The sequence below is a fragment of the Peromyscus eremicus genome, chromosome 13 (assembly GCF_949786415.1).
Source record: "Peromyscus eremicus chromosome 13, PerEre_H2_v1, whole genome shotgun sequence".
Taxonomy (NCBI): domain Eukaryota; kingdom Metazoa; phylum Chordata; class Mammalia; order Rodentia; family Cricetidae; genus Peromyscus; species Peromyscus eremicus.
In genome coordinates, this window is record NC_081429.1 from 21,802,242 (window position 1) to 21,815,406 (window position 13,165).

Sequence of the window (13,165 nt, forward strand, 5' to 3'; positions counted from 1 at the left end):
AACCTGCAGGAACATGATAAAAATAAAGTGATCGAAATAAAAGCGATCAGCATCAGGGGTCGTCACTTCACAAACCAAAGCCCACCCCCCACCCCACCCCCACCCCCGAAAAGTCACAATCCGGACGGAGGGTTTCTTAGTGTGACTTTCAAAACAAAAGTACTTTCAGCCTCTTTCTTGGGGTGGGGGTGGGGGTGCCTCACAGCTTAAACAGGCTCCTCACCGAGGCAGAAGTTTCTGGGGCCCGGGGAGCTCAGTCACTGCATATCTGATGGGTCCCAGGGCCCCAGCACCCTCATTCATCATATGATCCGATTAGCCTGCAGTCCTGGGAGATCAGGAGCCCAGCTGCAAGTGCAAAGAGAGGGTGTGGTTTCCAGTCTCCGCGGGTCTCCGGGCTGACAGTGGGGGCTGTTCTCCTTGGTAAAATCCACGGGAACCAGAGGAGGAGACGTTTTTAGCGGAGTCCCCCCAGCCTCGAGGTAACCCTGTGAACTGTTACGGGCTGACCTTCCATCCTCATCCGCAGCCACTGTGACCAGCCTCCGGGTTTCTAGTCTTTCCAGTCAGTGCCACAGATTCACCTCAAGTTTGATTGTCACTGTATATTATTTAATTCGTACTAACAGGTAAAAGGGCAATAGTGCAGTTGTCTTTTCATATGTGAGTTATGTGCTTCGGTAAAGCAATGAACAGTAAATGCTCATTACAGTACGATCATGAAGCTTGTATGTGTGAATAGTTATCTTTCTCTGTCTTGGAATTATGGCAAAGCAGCATTTCCCAAATAGACGGAGTAAGCTGCTGATTTAAATGTGTCTGTGTATTCATCCATGTACCTATTCAGTAACATCACTGATAAACAAAATCACTGTTGTTATCAGGCAAGTCACTCCCCACCTCCCGCCCTGCCTCCTTCCTTGGCAGACATGATCAATCATCTGACAGCACCCACTTAGACACTCATTGACACCCTCAGGACACACCTGCCTTCAATCACATCCCGATCTACAGGGAGGCTGTCCAAGAAGTAATTACAACACACCCCTGTTAGTTTTTTAGCTGCGTTGTGTTCTTACCCAGCAAGGAAATGCCACGAAACACGACAGAATCCGCTAACAAAGAGTTTTATTAAAGGTAAAGGGACAGAGAGTGAACAGGCCTGCGGGAAACACGTGTGTGGAGAAGGGGAAGCCAGGAGCATGGCGCCTGATTTTAAATGCTGGGCGTGGACAGATCAGCGTCACTACTACACGCAAGCGCGTAGGTCACATGGCCACGTTGCGCGCTTACGTGGCCAGTGAAACGTCACGCATCTCAGTTGCGCGAGATGCCCTGACCCGGAAATGGCTATCCTGACCTGGGCCTGGCTAGACGGAAGTGTCCGCCAGGCATATGCGAACACGCCTGACCGTGGGGGCGTGTTGTAAATCTTTCAACCCCAACCACCAGGCTTTAATGGGAACAGTCTACACTTCCTGGCCCTGCCCCACTTTGCCCACAGAGCCTCGCTCACAAAGATCTTTCTTCTCTTGTGCTGAATCAGGATAGTTAAAATAAAAGAACAAGTACAATACTCAGGAGGCAGAGGCAGGAGGATGTCTGTGAGTTCCAGGCCAGCCAGAGCTACATAGTGAGACCTTGTCTCAAAAACAAACAGAACAAAGAAATAAGTAAACAGATGAATGAAAACATAAAAATGGTCCAAATAAGTATACTTTGATATGGGTATGAATATTTCTCTGAAATTGGTTCAATTCAATTACACCACACATTATAAAATATCGATGTTCACTGTTGTTATTTTCATAAATCGATAATGAATTATTTAGAAAAGCAAGGAGATTATATTTTGTAATAACCAGGATTAGTCAATTGTATTGGTGTGAATTTTCAATATTCAAGAGAACCATCTAGCTGGGCGGCGGTGGTGCCTGCCTTTAATCCCAGCACTGGGAGGCAGAGTCAGGCAGATCTGTGCATTCGAGGCCAGCCTGGTCTACAGAGCGAGATCTAGGACAGGCACCAAAACCACACAGAGAAACCCTGATGGTTATGATAAATGGCACCGGTGGTGGCGCTGGTTACCGATGGAAACACGCGGCACTGCCCCTCATGGCTGGCCACTGCCCGCGGTGGCCATGCCAGCGGAGGAGCGTGCTGATTAAAAGAATCATAGCCATGGTTACCTTTTTAGAGCTTTATTGGGAGAGGGAGAGAGAGAGAGAGAGAGAGAGAGAGAGAGGAAGAGAGAGAGAGAGAGAGAGAGAGAGAGAGAGAGAGAGAGAGAGAGGAGGGCCGATGGGAGAAGGAGCAGAAAAGGAGAGGGGACAGAGAGCCCCACACGCTTTTTAGGCTGGGAAGCCGTCGAAGGCTGATGATGTAATTAAGGACGAAATCCTTACAACGACTACCAGAGTTATAAAGAGCTTTATTAGAAAGAAAGAGGATAGGAAGGAGGAGAGCCAGACCTGGAGAGAAAGGAAGATGGCGGGAGCAGAGAGAGAACACAGAGTGTGGGGGTCAGCGTCCGGCTTTTTAAGGCAGGGATTGTGTGACCACTCGCCAGCGCCCACTGATGATGTAAGACGTAAGACACAGGACCCCAAGCTGTGCATGTACAGAATCCTAACAAACCCTGTCTCGAAGCCCCCCTCCCCCCCCCCAAAAAAAAAGAAAAGAAAAAAAGAGAGAACCATCTATGTAGACTGTAGAACCAGAAGCCAGGGCCACAGTCCCCACTAAAGAACAGGGCACTCCTGGGTTGACAGTGTTTTGCTGCAGAAGTACCCTTTTATTTTATTATTTTTAAAATTTTTTAATGATTTATTTTTATTTTATGTGCATTGGTGCTTTGCTTGCATGAATTCTGTGTGTGTAAGGGTGTTGGATTCCCTGGAACTGGAGTTAAAGTTGTGAGCCACCATGTGGGTGCTGGGAATTGAACCCAGGTCCTCTGGAAAAGAAGCCTGTGTTCTTATCCACTGAGCCATCTTTCCAGCCCGTTTGGCTTTTTTTTTTTAAGTCTTCTTTTTCCAGATATCGGTCTTGAATAATGTCTATGGGGAGATAATGCTCTGAGCAGGCAGCTTCACCAGAACTGATAGGAAGTTCTGAAGTCCCCACAGGATGCCTGGTGAGTCATTTGCATGCTATTTAAAAAGCAAAACAAAAACCTGCAAAACTAGTCTGTGGTAGGGGAGGTCGGTGGCCTCTCAGGAGGATAGTTAAGAACTATTTAAAGCAGAATTAGAAAGGACTGAGGTGTACCTGAAGTTTGTGTGTTTTGAATAAAAGTATATAGTGTTGTGTTAAACCAAAGGGCAGGAAATGCTAAACAAGGTTTGGCCTTTATTTGTTTATTTATTTGCGTGTGTGTGTGTGTGTGTGTGTGTGTGTGTGTGTGTGTGTGTGTGTGTGTGTGTGGTCCCACCCCAACACAGCTTCCACACGGAAGCCAGAGGCCAAACTGTGGGAGTTAAGTCTCTTCCTTCACCAAGTGAGTTCCAGGATTGAACTCAGGTAGCTGGGGTCTGTAGCAAGCACCCTTTCCCATCAAGCTAGCCCAAGATTTAAAACAAGGAAAGCTCCAGAGTGAGTAAGACTCTGCTCCCAGTTCCCAGTGCTGCAAACAAACCAATGAAGAAAATGAATGAATGAATGAGTGAATGAATGAATGATGAAGAAAGCATTGCAGATTACCTGAACTAGCACTTAAAGGCATACACCAACTTTCAGCAACTAGAGCTGAAAGGCATACCCCGTCCTCTGTCTGGTGGTGGTGGCACACACCTTTAATCCCAGTACTTGGGAGGTAGAGGTAGGCAGATCTCCCAGTTCAAGGCCAGCATGGTCTACAGAGCAAGTTCCAGGACAGCCAGGGCTACACAGAGAAACCCTGTCTCAAAAAAACCAAACCAAATAAAAACAAACAACAACAACCAAACCCCTGTCCCCTGGACACTCAGGATTATGCTTAGGACCCAAACGAATACCCAAGTGTAGTCCCAGTTAGTTGGAATAAGACTTTCAGTTGGCTTAAACTATGTCTGAGCGGTCATCTCGGGTGCGCTCCTGTAACAGATGACACACATTACACAGTGCTGCACATGAGGAAAAGCAAATACAAAACACCTGAAGGGAACCAGCTCCCGGACCTTAAAACTGAGGCTGTGGGATGGTGACGAGATGACATCGTGATGACTTTAAAATCCGAAGACAGGCTCAGGCCACTTGGATTCTTGGAGCCAAGGAGAGGAAGGAAGGGATGAAGACTCAGGCCGGCTCCCTCTGCCTGAAGCCTGGGGCAACGCAAAGAGTGACCTCCAAACAACAAAGCCAGGCTTGTGTTTGCACAGAGAAGTCACAGCCTGGGGCTCCGGGCAGGCAGGACACCTGATAGTCTCATATCTAGGACTGCGGGGTGCTTGGGGACTCTGTGCTGCTTCCATTGAGTGTTCTCCCTATGAAATCAGACCTTTCTTGGAATGTGAGCATGCGTTTAATGCCAGTGGCAAGGAGCCATCACGAATGATGCCAGACACAGAACGCCTAGTCTTTTGGCTCTCTGGGGCAGGCAGACATGGCTAGGTTGGGGTGCTGCAAAGGTGCTGTGCGACTTGGGACATTGCTTTCCAGCTGTCCTCCCCTCCACCTGGAAGAGGCCTTCGGGGTGCCCTGTCCTTGGTTCACCCTGTAAGAAGGGAGTCCTGGGATGGCTGCCCAGGGGCTGCATACACAGGCATGAGTCAGGGAAATGTTCCTTACAATGCGTCTTCACCCAGGCTACACTCAAAGCCCTACTTCTGAGGGAGAATGTCCCTTCTCTGTAAATCCATGTGAGTCTGAAGACCAAACAGAACTAAGGCACAGCCACGCACAGTACAGCCATGCACAGTACAGCCATGCATGGCACAGCCACACAATGCTAAACTGCTGCTGGAGCTCATTTTCAGCAAGTCCTCAACCATATGGTGTGGTGATATTTTATTTGTGCTTTAATAAATGAAGCTTGCCTGGAGATCAGGGGGAAAAAACAGCCATTTTAAGTAAACAAAGAAGTCAGGCAATGTTAGCGCACGTCCTTAATCCTATCACTTGGCAGGCAGAGATCTGTCTGGATGTCTGTGAGTTCGGGAGAGTACCTAGTATATGTAAAGAGCTGCTATAAATCAACAAGACAAAGCAAATCACTCAATAGAGAAATAGGAGAAATGCGTTAAAGATCACAGTGGGGGCTGGAAGTATAGCTCAGTAGTAAAGTGTTCGCTTAACCTACAGGAAGTCCCAGAATCAAAAAACAAACAAACAAACGAACAAACAAAAAACAAAACCAAACCCAATAATGAACAACAAAAAGCACAGTGAGATACTACTATCTGCCTATCAAAATAGGGAAAACTGAAAAGGAGAAGCAGCTTCAAGTTAGTAAATTATATTTGTATGATTAATAATTATATTTATTTCATTATTGTTTAAATTTACATGATAATCAAATTATAAGATCCAATTAAAATATTTAAATAACCTAATTATTCAGCTGGTGGCTTGATCATTATTTTTGCTACATAATAATTATTGCAATAACATTACATACCATCAACTCAATTACAGAATGGACAGTATACTCATACAATATGTACTGGTGCCGATATTGTAGGAAATGCGCGTCAGTTCTGGCGATGCATACCCATCGTCATCACAGAAAGAACCAGAATGATATCAACTCTAAACGCCTCTAATACAGGATGGGGGAGGTTCTGGTTTATTAGCACGGTGGACATTATGGCATCTGCAGTCTGACAGACTTTAAGTATCATCCCTCTGATCTCACCTCTGGGTGGAGCCATTGGGGGAGGCTGTAGGGGCGACCATTGAGTCTGGATGCTTATAGGGGCTCAGGGAGAGTCACTGAGAAAAACAAAAGCATTACAACCCATAGTTTATGTCCTTTTTAAAAACAATGGGTCAGGTTCTACAATCGGTTCCCCAATCAGAACAGAATACCAGAAAACTTCAGGGCGGTCTGGTCCTGAGCCTCCGGTGACAGCGGCTGTTCTGAGGCAGGGGAACTTCCTCCTAGAGAACCCAGCTCCTCACCCACTTATTGCGCCTGCTTCCTGTTTGCCCCCGCCACTCCAACGTGGGGCCTCTCCTAGTGCTCCAAGTCCTCAGAAGAGAAATTGGGACAAACTTAGACTCCCTTCCCTCCCCGCTGAGAACATTCTGTGGTTAGCTGGCATCAGCAGGACCCTAATTCTACCGTGTGCACTGGCCCGGTTTTCAGGCTTCCAGAAGTCACAGGACGCACTCGATCTCTCAGTTTCCCACTCCCAGCCCCTTCCCTCCTCATACAGAACCAGCGCAGTTTCCTATGCGAACTCCTGCCGCAGCCTCTTAGAAGAAAATGCTGTGTAGAAATGACCTCTGGGTCAGCCCGCTGGCTCCTTACCCATCACACTCATTGCTGGCTCCTTTCCTTCACTGCCCCTGAGGTGACTCTTATGGTTGCCAGTCACCGCTAAGCGCGGTCCTTAACGTTTCAGACGTGGGATGCGAGATGGCCCCCAGAGGTTGAAACACTTGCTGCGCAAATGTGAGGAGTGGAGTTGGGATCCCTAGCACCCATGCATATGTTTGAGGGGCACGGTGGTGGCTGGCCTGCAATTCCAGCCTCAGAAGGCAGAGACAGGGGGATTCCCTAGGGAGGCCAGCACGCTAGGTGAGCTCTGAGTTTGGCTGAGAGACCCGGCCTCATTGAATAAGGTGGAAGAGCGGAGGATGGCTTCGCCCATCAGCCTTGAACCTTCGCGAGCATTTGTTCACCTCCCCCCACGACTTCACGTATGCACAGACACCACACACACATGAAAACAGAAAAGGAAGGAAAGGGAAAGCAAATAAATGCCAGGTTCATTTAGTAATAGCATACGGTTTGTCCGACACAAACTTGTCTACCTGCTCTTGGGAGGCTGAGGCAAGAGCAGATAAGTTTGAGGTCCTTCTGGGCTGCAGATAGGCAGACCCTGCATGGAAACAGACAAGCAAACACACACACACACACACACACACACACACACACTCACACTCACCCTAAACCCAAACAAAATACAGTTGTCTTCCTTAAATAGTATTTAGGGAAAAATACACTTTGCTCAAAGAATTACCTTTAAGATTATTGTACACTGTTTACTTCTAGAATTTCTTTCTTTCTTCCTTTTTCCTTTCTCTCTCTCTCTCTCTCTCTCTCTCTCTCTCTCTCTCTCTCTGTTTTTTTCGAGACAGGGTTTCTCTGTATAGTCCTGTGTCCTGGAACGTGATCTGCAGACCAGGCTGGCCTCAAATAGAATTTCTTCATATCTAAATAAAAATCTTCGGGGCTGGAGAGATGGCTCAGATGTTAAGAGTACCGACTGCTCTTCCAGAGGTCCTGAGTTCAATTCCCAGCACCCACATGGTGGCTCACAACCATCTGTAATGAGACCTGGTGCCCTCTTCTGTATACATAATAAATAAATAAATCTTTAAAAAAAAAAGGAAAAAAATCTGTCCTATATTAGGACATCTTCCCTACATTCAAATGGAACTTATTACATAAAATTATGCTAAAATCTAGGTTACGATTAAAAAAAAGCCCACACGATCCTTTTATTGATTATACGTAATTCTTAACGATGAGTTTCAATTATGCATTCGCTTTACATACAGTGTAAAACGTTCAAGATTCTGATTTAGGAGTTTACAGAAGCAACCTTGCAACACAATCATTGGTGTTCTGCCTCCACCCAGAGGAATCGTCGCATTACTGCAGCGGCAAAACCAAGCCGGCTGGAGACTGAGGAAGCTTTTGACTGAAAAGCACAGGAAAGGAGCACAAAGTCCAGATTCCGACACCATCCCTTCTCCTGAGGGATGAGAGAAGAGCTTGGTTGCGTCGTTGCGTCGTGTCAGGTGACGTCTCGGAGCCAGGGCGCAGCAAAGAACGCCAGGGGCTTCCCTGCTCTCTGTGGGGATGAAGCCGGGAAAGGCTTTTGCACTGTGTGCATTTTTGAAAATAAAGTTGAGCATCACATTTTGAAGCTTGTGTTCACATTGTAACAGCCCGGAGTGTGGGCAAGCTGTGCAGATGATTAAGAACGTATGTTTAAGAAGCAGCGGGCAGATGGTAGGGCTGGTTCAGGTCTGGTGGAAGATTATAAAGCCAATGGAGATGCTTGGATGCGTTTGTTTTTTTGTTTTTCTTCTCATCACTAAGTACTCGTATTGGCTTTTATAAAACAGGTTAACACAAGAAAAAGGACACCGAAGACACCAATACTCAAAAAATGGGAACTGGCCGGTGGCTAACCTGGAGGCCGCTTAGCTATTGCATTACTCTATAAATTAATTCTGTAATCTACCTTAGGAGGTTCCAAGGGATTAGGGTCTCCCCAAAAGATTTCTGTTTTTTTAGCCGGGATTTTAGTTTCAGACTGTCATATTAATATTTATGGTTTAGAATCTATTTTGAATTAGGTTCAGAGTTATTTTTTTTATTATTTTTACTTTTTAAAATAATTTATTTCTATTTTATGTACATTGGTGTTTTGCCTGCATGGATGTTTGTATGAGGGTGTCGGATCCCCTCGAACAGGAGTTATAGATAGTTGTGAGCTGCCATGTGGGTGCTGGGAATTGAACCCAGGTCCTCTGGAAGAGCAGCCAATGCTCTTAACCACTAAGCCACCTCTCCAGCCCTTATTTTTATTTTATGAACATTGGTGTTTTGCTTGCATGTATGTCTGCATGAGGGCGTTGGATCCCTTGGAACAGGATTTATAGATAGTTGTGAGCTGCTATGTGGGTGCTGGGAATTGAACTCCGGTTCTCTGGAAGAGCAGCAGTGCTCTTAACCGCTGAGCCATCTCTCTAGCCCCCCCCCCCAAGTTAATTTTTTTTTTTTATTTTTTTTATTTTTTTTTAATTTTTATTTTGCAATACAATTCAGTTCTACATATCAGCCACAGATTCCCTTGTTCTCCCCCCTCCCGCCCCCCTCACCTTCCCCCCAGCCCGCCCCCCATTCCAATCTCCTCCAGGGCAAAGCCTTCCCCACAGACTGAGATCAACCTGGTGGACTCAGTCCAGGTAGGTCCAGTCCCCTCCTCCCATGCTGAGCCAAGGGACCCTGCATAGGCCCCAGGTTTCAAACAGCCAACTCATGCAATGAGCACAGGACCAGGTCCCACTGCCTGGATGCCTCCCAAACAGATCAGGCCAATCAACTGTCTCACCCACTCAGAGGGCCTAATCCAGTTGGTGACCCCTCAGCCATTGGTTCATATTTCATGTGTTTCCGTTTGTTTGGCTATTTGTCTCTGTGCTTTATCCGACCTTGGTCTCAACAATTCTCTCTCATATAAACCCTCCTCATTCTCGCTAATTGGACTCCCAGAGATCCACCTGGGGCCTAGTCATGGATCTCTGCCTCCAGATCCATCAGTAGTTGGATGAGGTTTCTAGCACGACAATTAGGGTGTTTGGCCATCCCATCACCAGAGTAGGTCAGTTCGGATTGTCTCTCGACCATTGCCAGCAGTCTGTTGTGGGGGTATCTTTGTGGATTTCTGTGGGCCTCTCTAGCACTTTGTTTCTTCCTATTCTCATGTGGTCTTCATTTACCATGGTCTCCTATTCCTTGTTCTCCCTCTCTGTTTTTGATCCAGCTGGGATCTCCCACTCACCCAAGCTCTCTTTCCCTCGACCCTCGCCCTTCACTACCCCCACTCCTGTCCAGGCTGTTCATGTAGATCTCATTCCATTTCTCTGTCGTTGGGCGATCCCTGTGTCTTTCTTGGGGTCCTGTTTTCCAGGTAGCCTGCCTGGTGGTGTGAGTAGCAGTCCAGTCATCCTTGTTCCACATCTAGTATCCTGTTATGAGTGAGTACATACCATGTTTGTCTTTCTGAGTCTGGGATACCTCACTCAGGATGATTTTTTCTAGATCCATCCATTTGTCTGCAAACCTCATGATGTCATTGTTTTTCTCTGCTGAGTAGTATTCCATTGTGTATATGTACCACATTTTGTTTATCCATTCTTCAGTTGAAGGGCATCTAGGTTGTTTCCATGTTCTGGCTATTACAAACAACGCTGATATGAACATAGCTGAACAAGTGCTCTTGTGGTGTGGTTGAGCATTCCTTGGGTATATGCCCAAGAGTGGTATAGCTGGATCTCCCCCCCCCAAGTTAATTTTTAACTGATAAATAAAACATAAAAATTGTAAATACAGAGTACCATGTGCTATTGACTTAGTATTGTCTTGAAAAATCCCTTTAGCATATTTATTACTTTAAGTTATGGGTATGTGCCCATGAACAAAGGTGCCCATAGAGGCTAGAGGAATTGGATCACCAGGAACTAGAATTATATGCAGTTTTGAGTAGCATGACAAGGTGGGTTCTGGGAACTGAACCCTGGTCCTTTGGAAGAGCAGGACACACGATTAAGCCATGGAGTCCCCTCTCCTGCCCTCAGTATTGTGTCTGTTTGGCTTTGTGGTGCTGGAGACTGAACCCAGGAAGTTTTTCTTTTTTTTTTTTTTTGGTTTTTCAAGACAGGGTTTCTCTGTGTAGCTTTGGAGCCTGTCCTGGAACTCACTCTGTAGCCCAGGCTGGCCTCGAACTCACAGAGATCTGCCTGCCTCTGCCTCCCGAGTGCTGGGATTAAAGGCGTGTGCCACCACCACCCAGGTACAAAGTTTTTCATACAGAAAGGTATAGACTCAAGGTACTTTAAAAATGTATCTCATGATTCTTTCTCTAATGAATTGCCTTGTCCATGTGTCAAGTTAATTCTCCATACCATGTTGGTTCATTTCTTTCTCCATCCCATTCCACTCTTCTCCTCTGTCTGCCCTAGTGGGGTCTTAGAAGAATTATTGAAACCAGGTAGAGTAACGGGGGCTCTCTGATTTTTTACAAGGCTGTTTGGCTGGTCTGGCTTACTTGCCTCCGTGTATAAAATCCAGAATGAGCTTGATTTCTGCAAAGAATCCTACAGAGTTTGATTGGACTGGACTGAATCCACTCAGCATCATGAGGAAATAGAGCAAGCAAGAGCCTGCAACCCCTAAAAGCAGTATTTGTCTTCAGAGTCCTGGAGTGTCTGCCCTAGAGACAGGAGGTCACCTTCAACTATGCAAATGCTGAACCACAGGTGTGGGTGAGTGCATGCACTGACCACCAAGCTGAAGACGGAATCCTGGGAGTTGAAGATGCCTTCAGCTTGAGGAGGATGCTAACCAAAAGCTGCCTGAGTGAGCCACCAGTTAGAAGAGCAGTTTAGCTTAGTGGCTGGAAAATGGAAGGACTTGGATTCTCTCCATTTTTCTCATTTGACTCTCTAATATTTTGACAATGTTTTTAAAAGCAAAATTCCTTGACAGTTCCAGGACAGTTGGCGAATTTCTAAGCAATCTGTGATGATGACTGACTGCCTGAGAACCAGGGAGGTACCTGAGTACATAGTCCTTAATAAGGCTTTCTCACAACCCCTCAACGGGCGTGAGCTCAGGTTTGCTGGCAAGGTGCCATCACATAATGGCAGATACCTGTCAAGAGTTACGCCATGGCTCCGGGAAGGCATGTCCTCTCTAGAAGCACGTGGCCATGTATCTGAATAAAATGAAAGAGGCCAGGAATGACTGTTGGAAATGGGCCAATAAGTCTCCCACTCCTTAGGAGCAGAAAAAGACATGCCTAGAACATTCTGAGGATACTGGCATTAGGGGCTACAGAAGCCAGACAAGAAACACCAAGAGGATGATTTTATTGCCACTTTGGGGGTGATGCTGACATAAATGGTCACCTGGTGTGTACATCAGTGGTGGAGTAACTGCCTAGTATCTGTTTGATCCATACTGCTGGGTCCAGTGGATGAGAATTCACAGGCTTGCAGTCTGTTCATGTACCGATTGCCAGAGAGCCTTTGCGGGGACTCAGCCTAGGACCCCTCAAATCATCCTCGGTTCCTAGCTCACCCTTCATGAGCACACTAACAGTAATCAAGATCTGGTCTCTAAAATTAGTTTATGTAGGTTCAAATATTGACTACTTAGACATCTAATAACCTTTTGACAGATCATTAAACTTGTGTGTTTCAATTTCCCCAACTGAGAAGTGGGGATAATAGATGAAAACCATTCCCACCTCCCCAACCCAGCTCAGGGCCTTGTGAGGATAAGTATCTGTAAGTCTCATGTAACGAGGCCCAGCATCCAGCAAACAGTAATTAGCTGCTGCCATCAGCCCTTATAATGTTAAAAACATCTAAAGATAACTTTAGACCAATTGGGATTGTAGGCAGGTCTGGACTGCTTGATGTAGGTGTTAAGAACCAAAATCTGGGTGGTGTGCAAAAGCAACAGGAAACTGGAAAAAAGGAACGTAGCAGAGACCTACATTGTCATTCCTAACTCCGCCTATGGTAACATCTGACATGATCAGAATGCAATGATCGGTTGCTCAAGAAACGGACGTGTGCACAGGGCTGTGGCCTGCTCCTGGACCTTACTGAGTTTTACTGTGTTCTGGGCTAACAGGTATTTCCAGGTTGAGGTCCTTAAGGGACTGAGAAGCCACGGCCGAAGTGTCAGCTTAACTAACCAGCACTAATAAAAGCTCAACTCTGGTTGCCTTATAAGGTTTGAGACAGACATGGAGACCAGACACTGCTCAGGCCTGCCTGGGTAACATCACTTACTTCTCTCTTGGTAAAATATACCCTAGAGTGCAATGAAATATGCATTTTAATGCTTATTTGTTGAACTGTCTTGGCACTTGCACTAACTTTTAAAGAAATGAACCTTGCAAGGTTTAGGGAATTTTGTGTCTTGCCCATTGTTTTTATTTTATTTACTCTTGTGTATGACTTGGACCTGTGGGTGCATGTGGTGGCCGGAGGACAGCGTTCTGCAGTGAGTTCCGAGACACCTTTATGTGTGTTCCAGGGATCAAGTACTTTTACCAGCTGAACTATCTTACCAGACCTTGTCTTTTAACTTTTATTTATCAGGGCTGGAGAGATGGCTTAGTGGTTTAAGAGCACTGGATGCTCTTCCAGAGGACCTGGGTTCAATTCCCAGCTCCCACACAGCAGCTCACAACTGTCTATAACCCCAGTT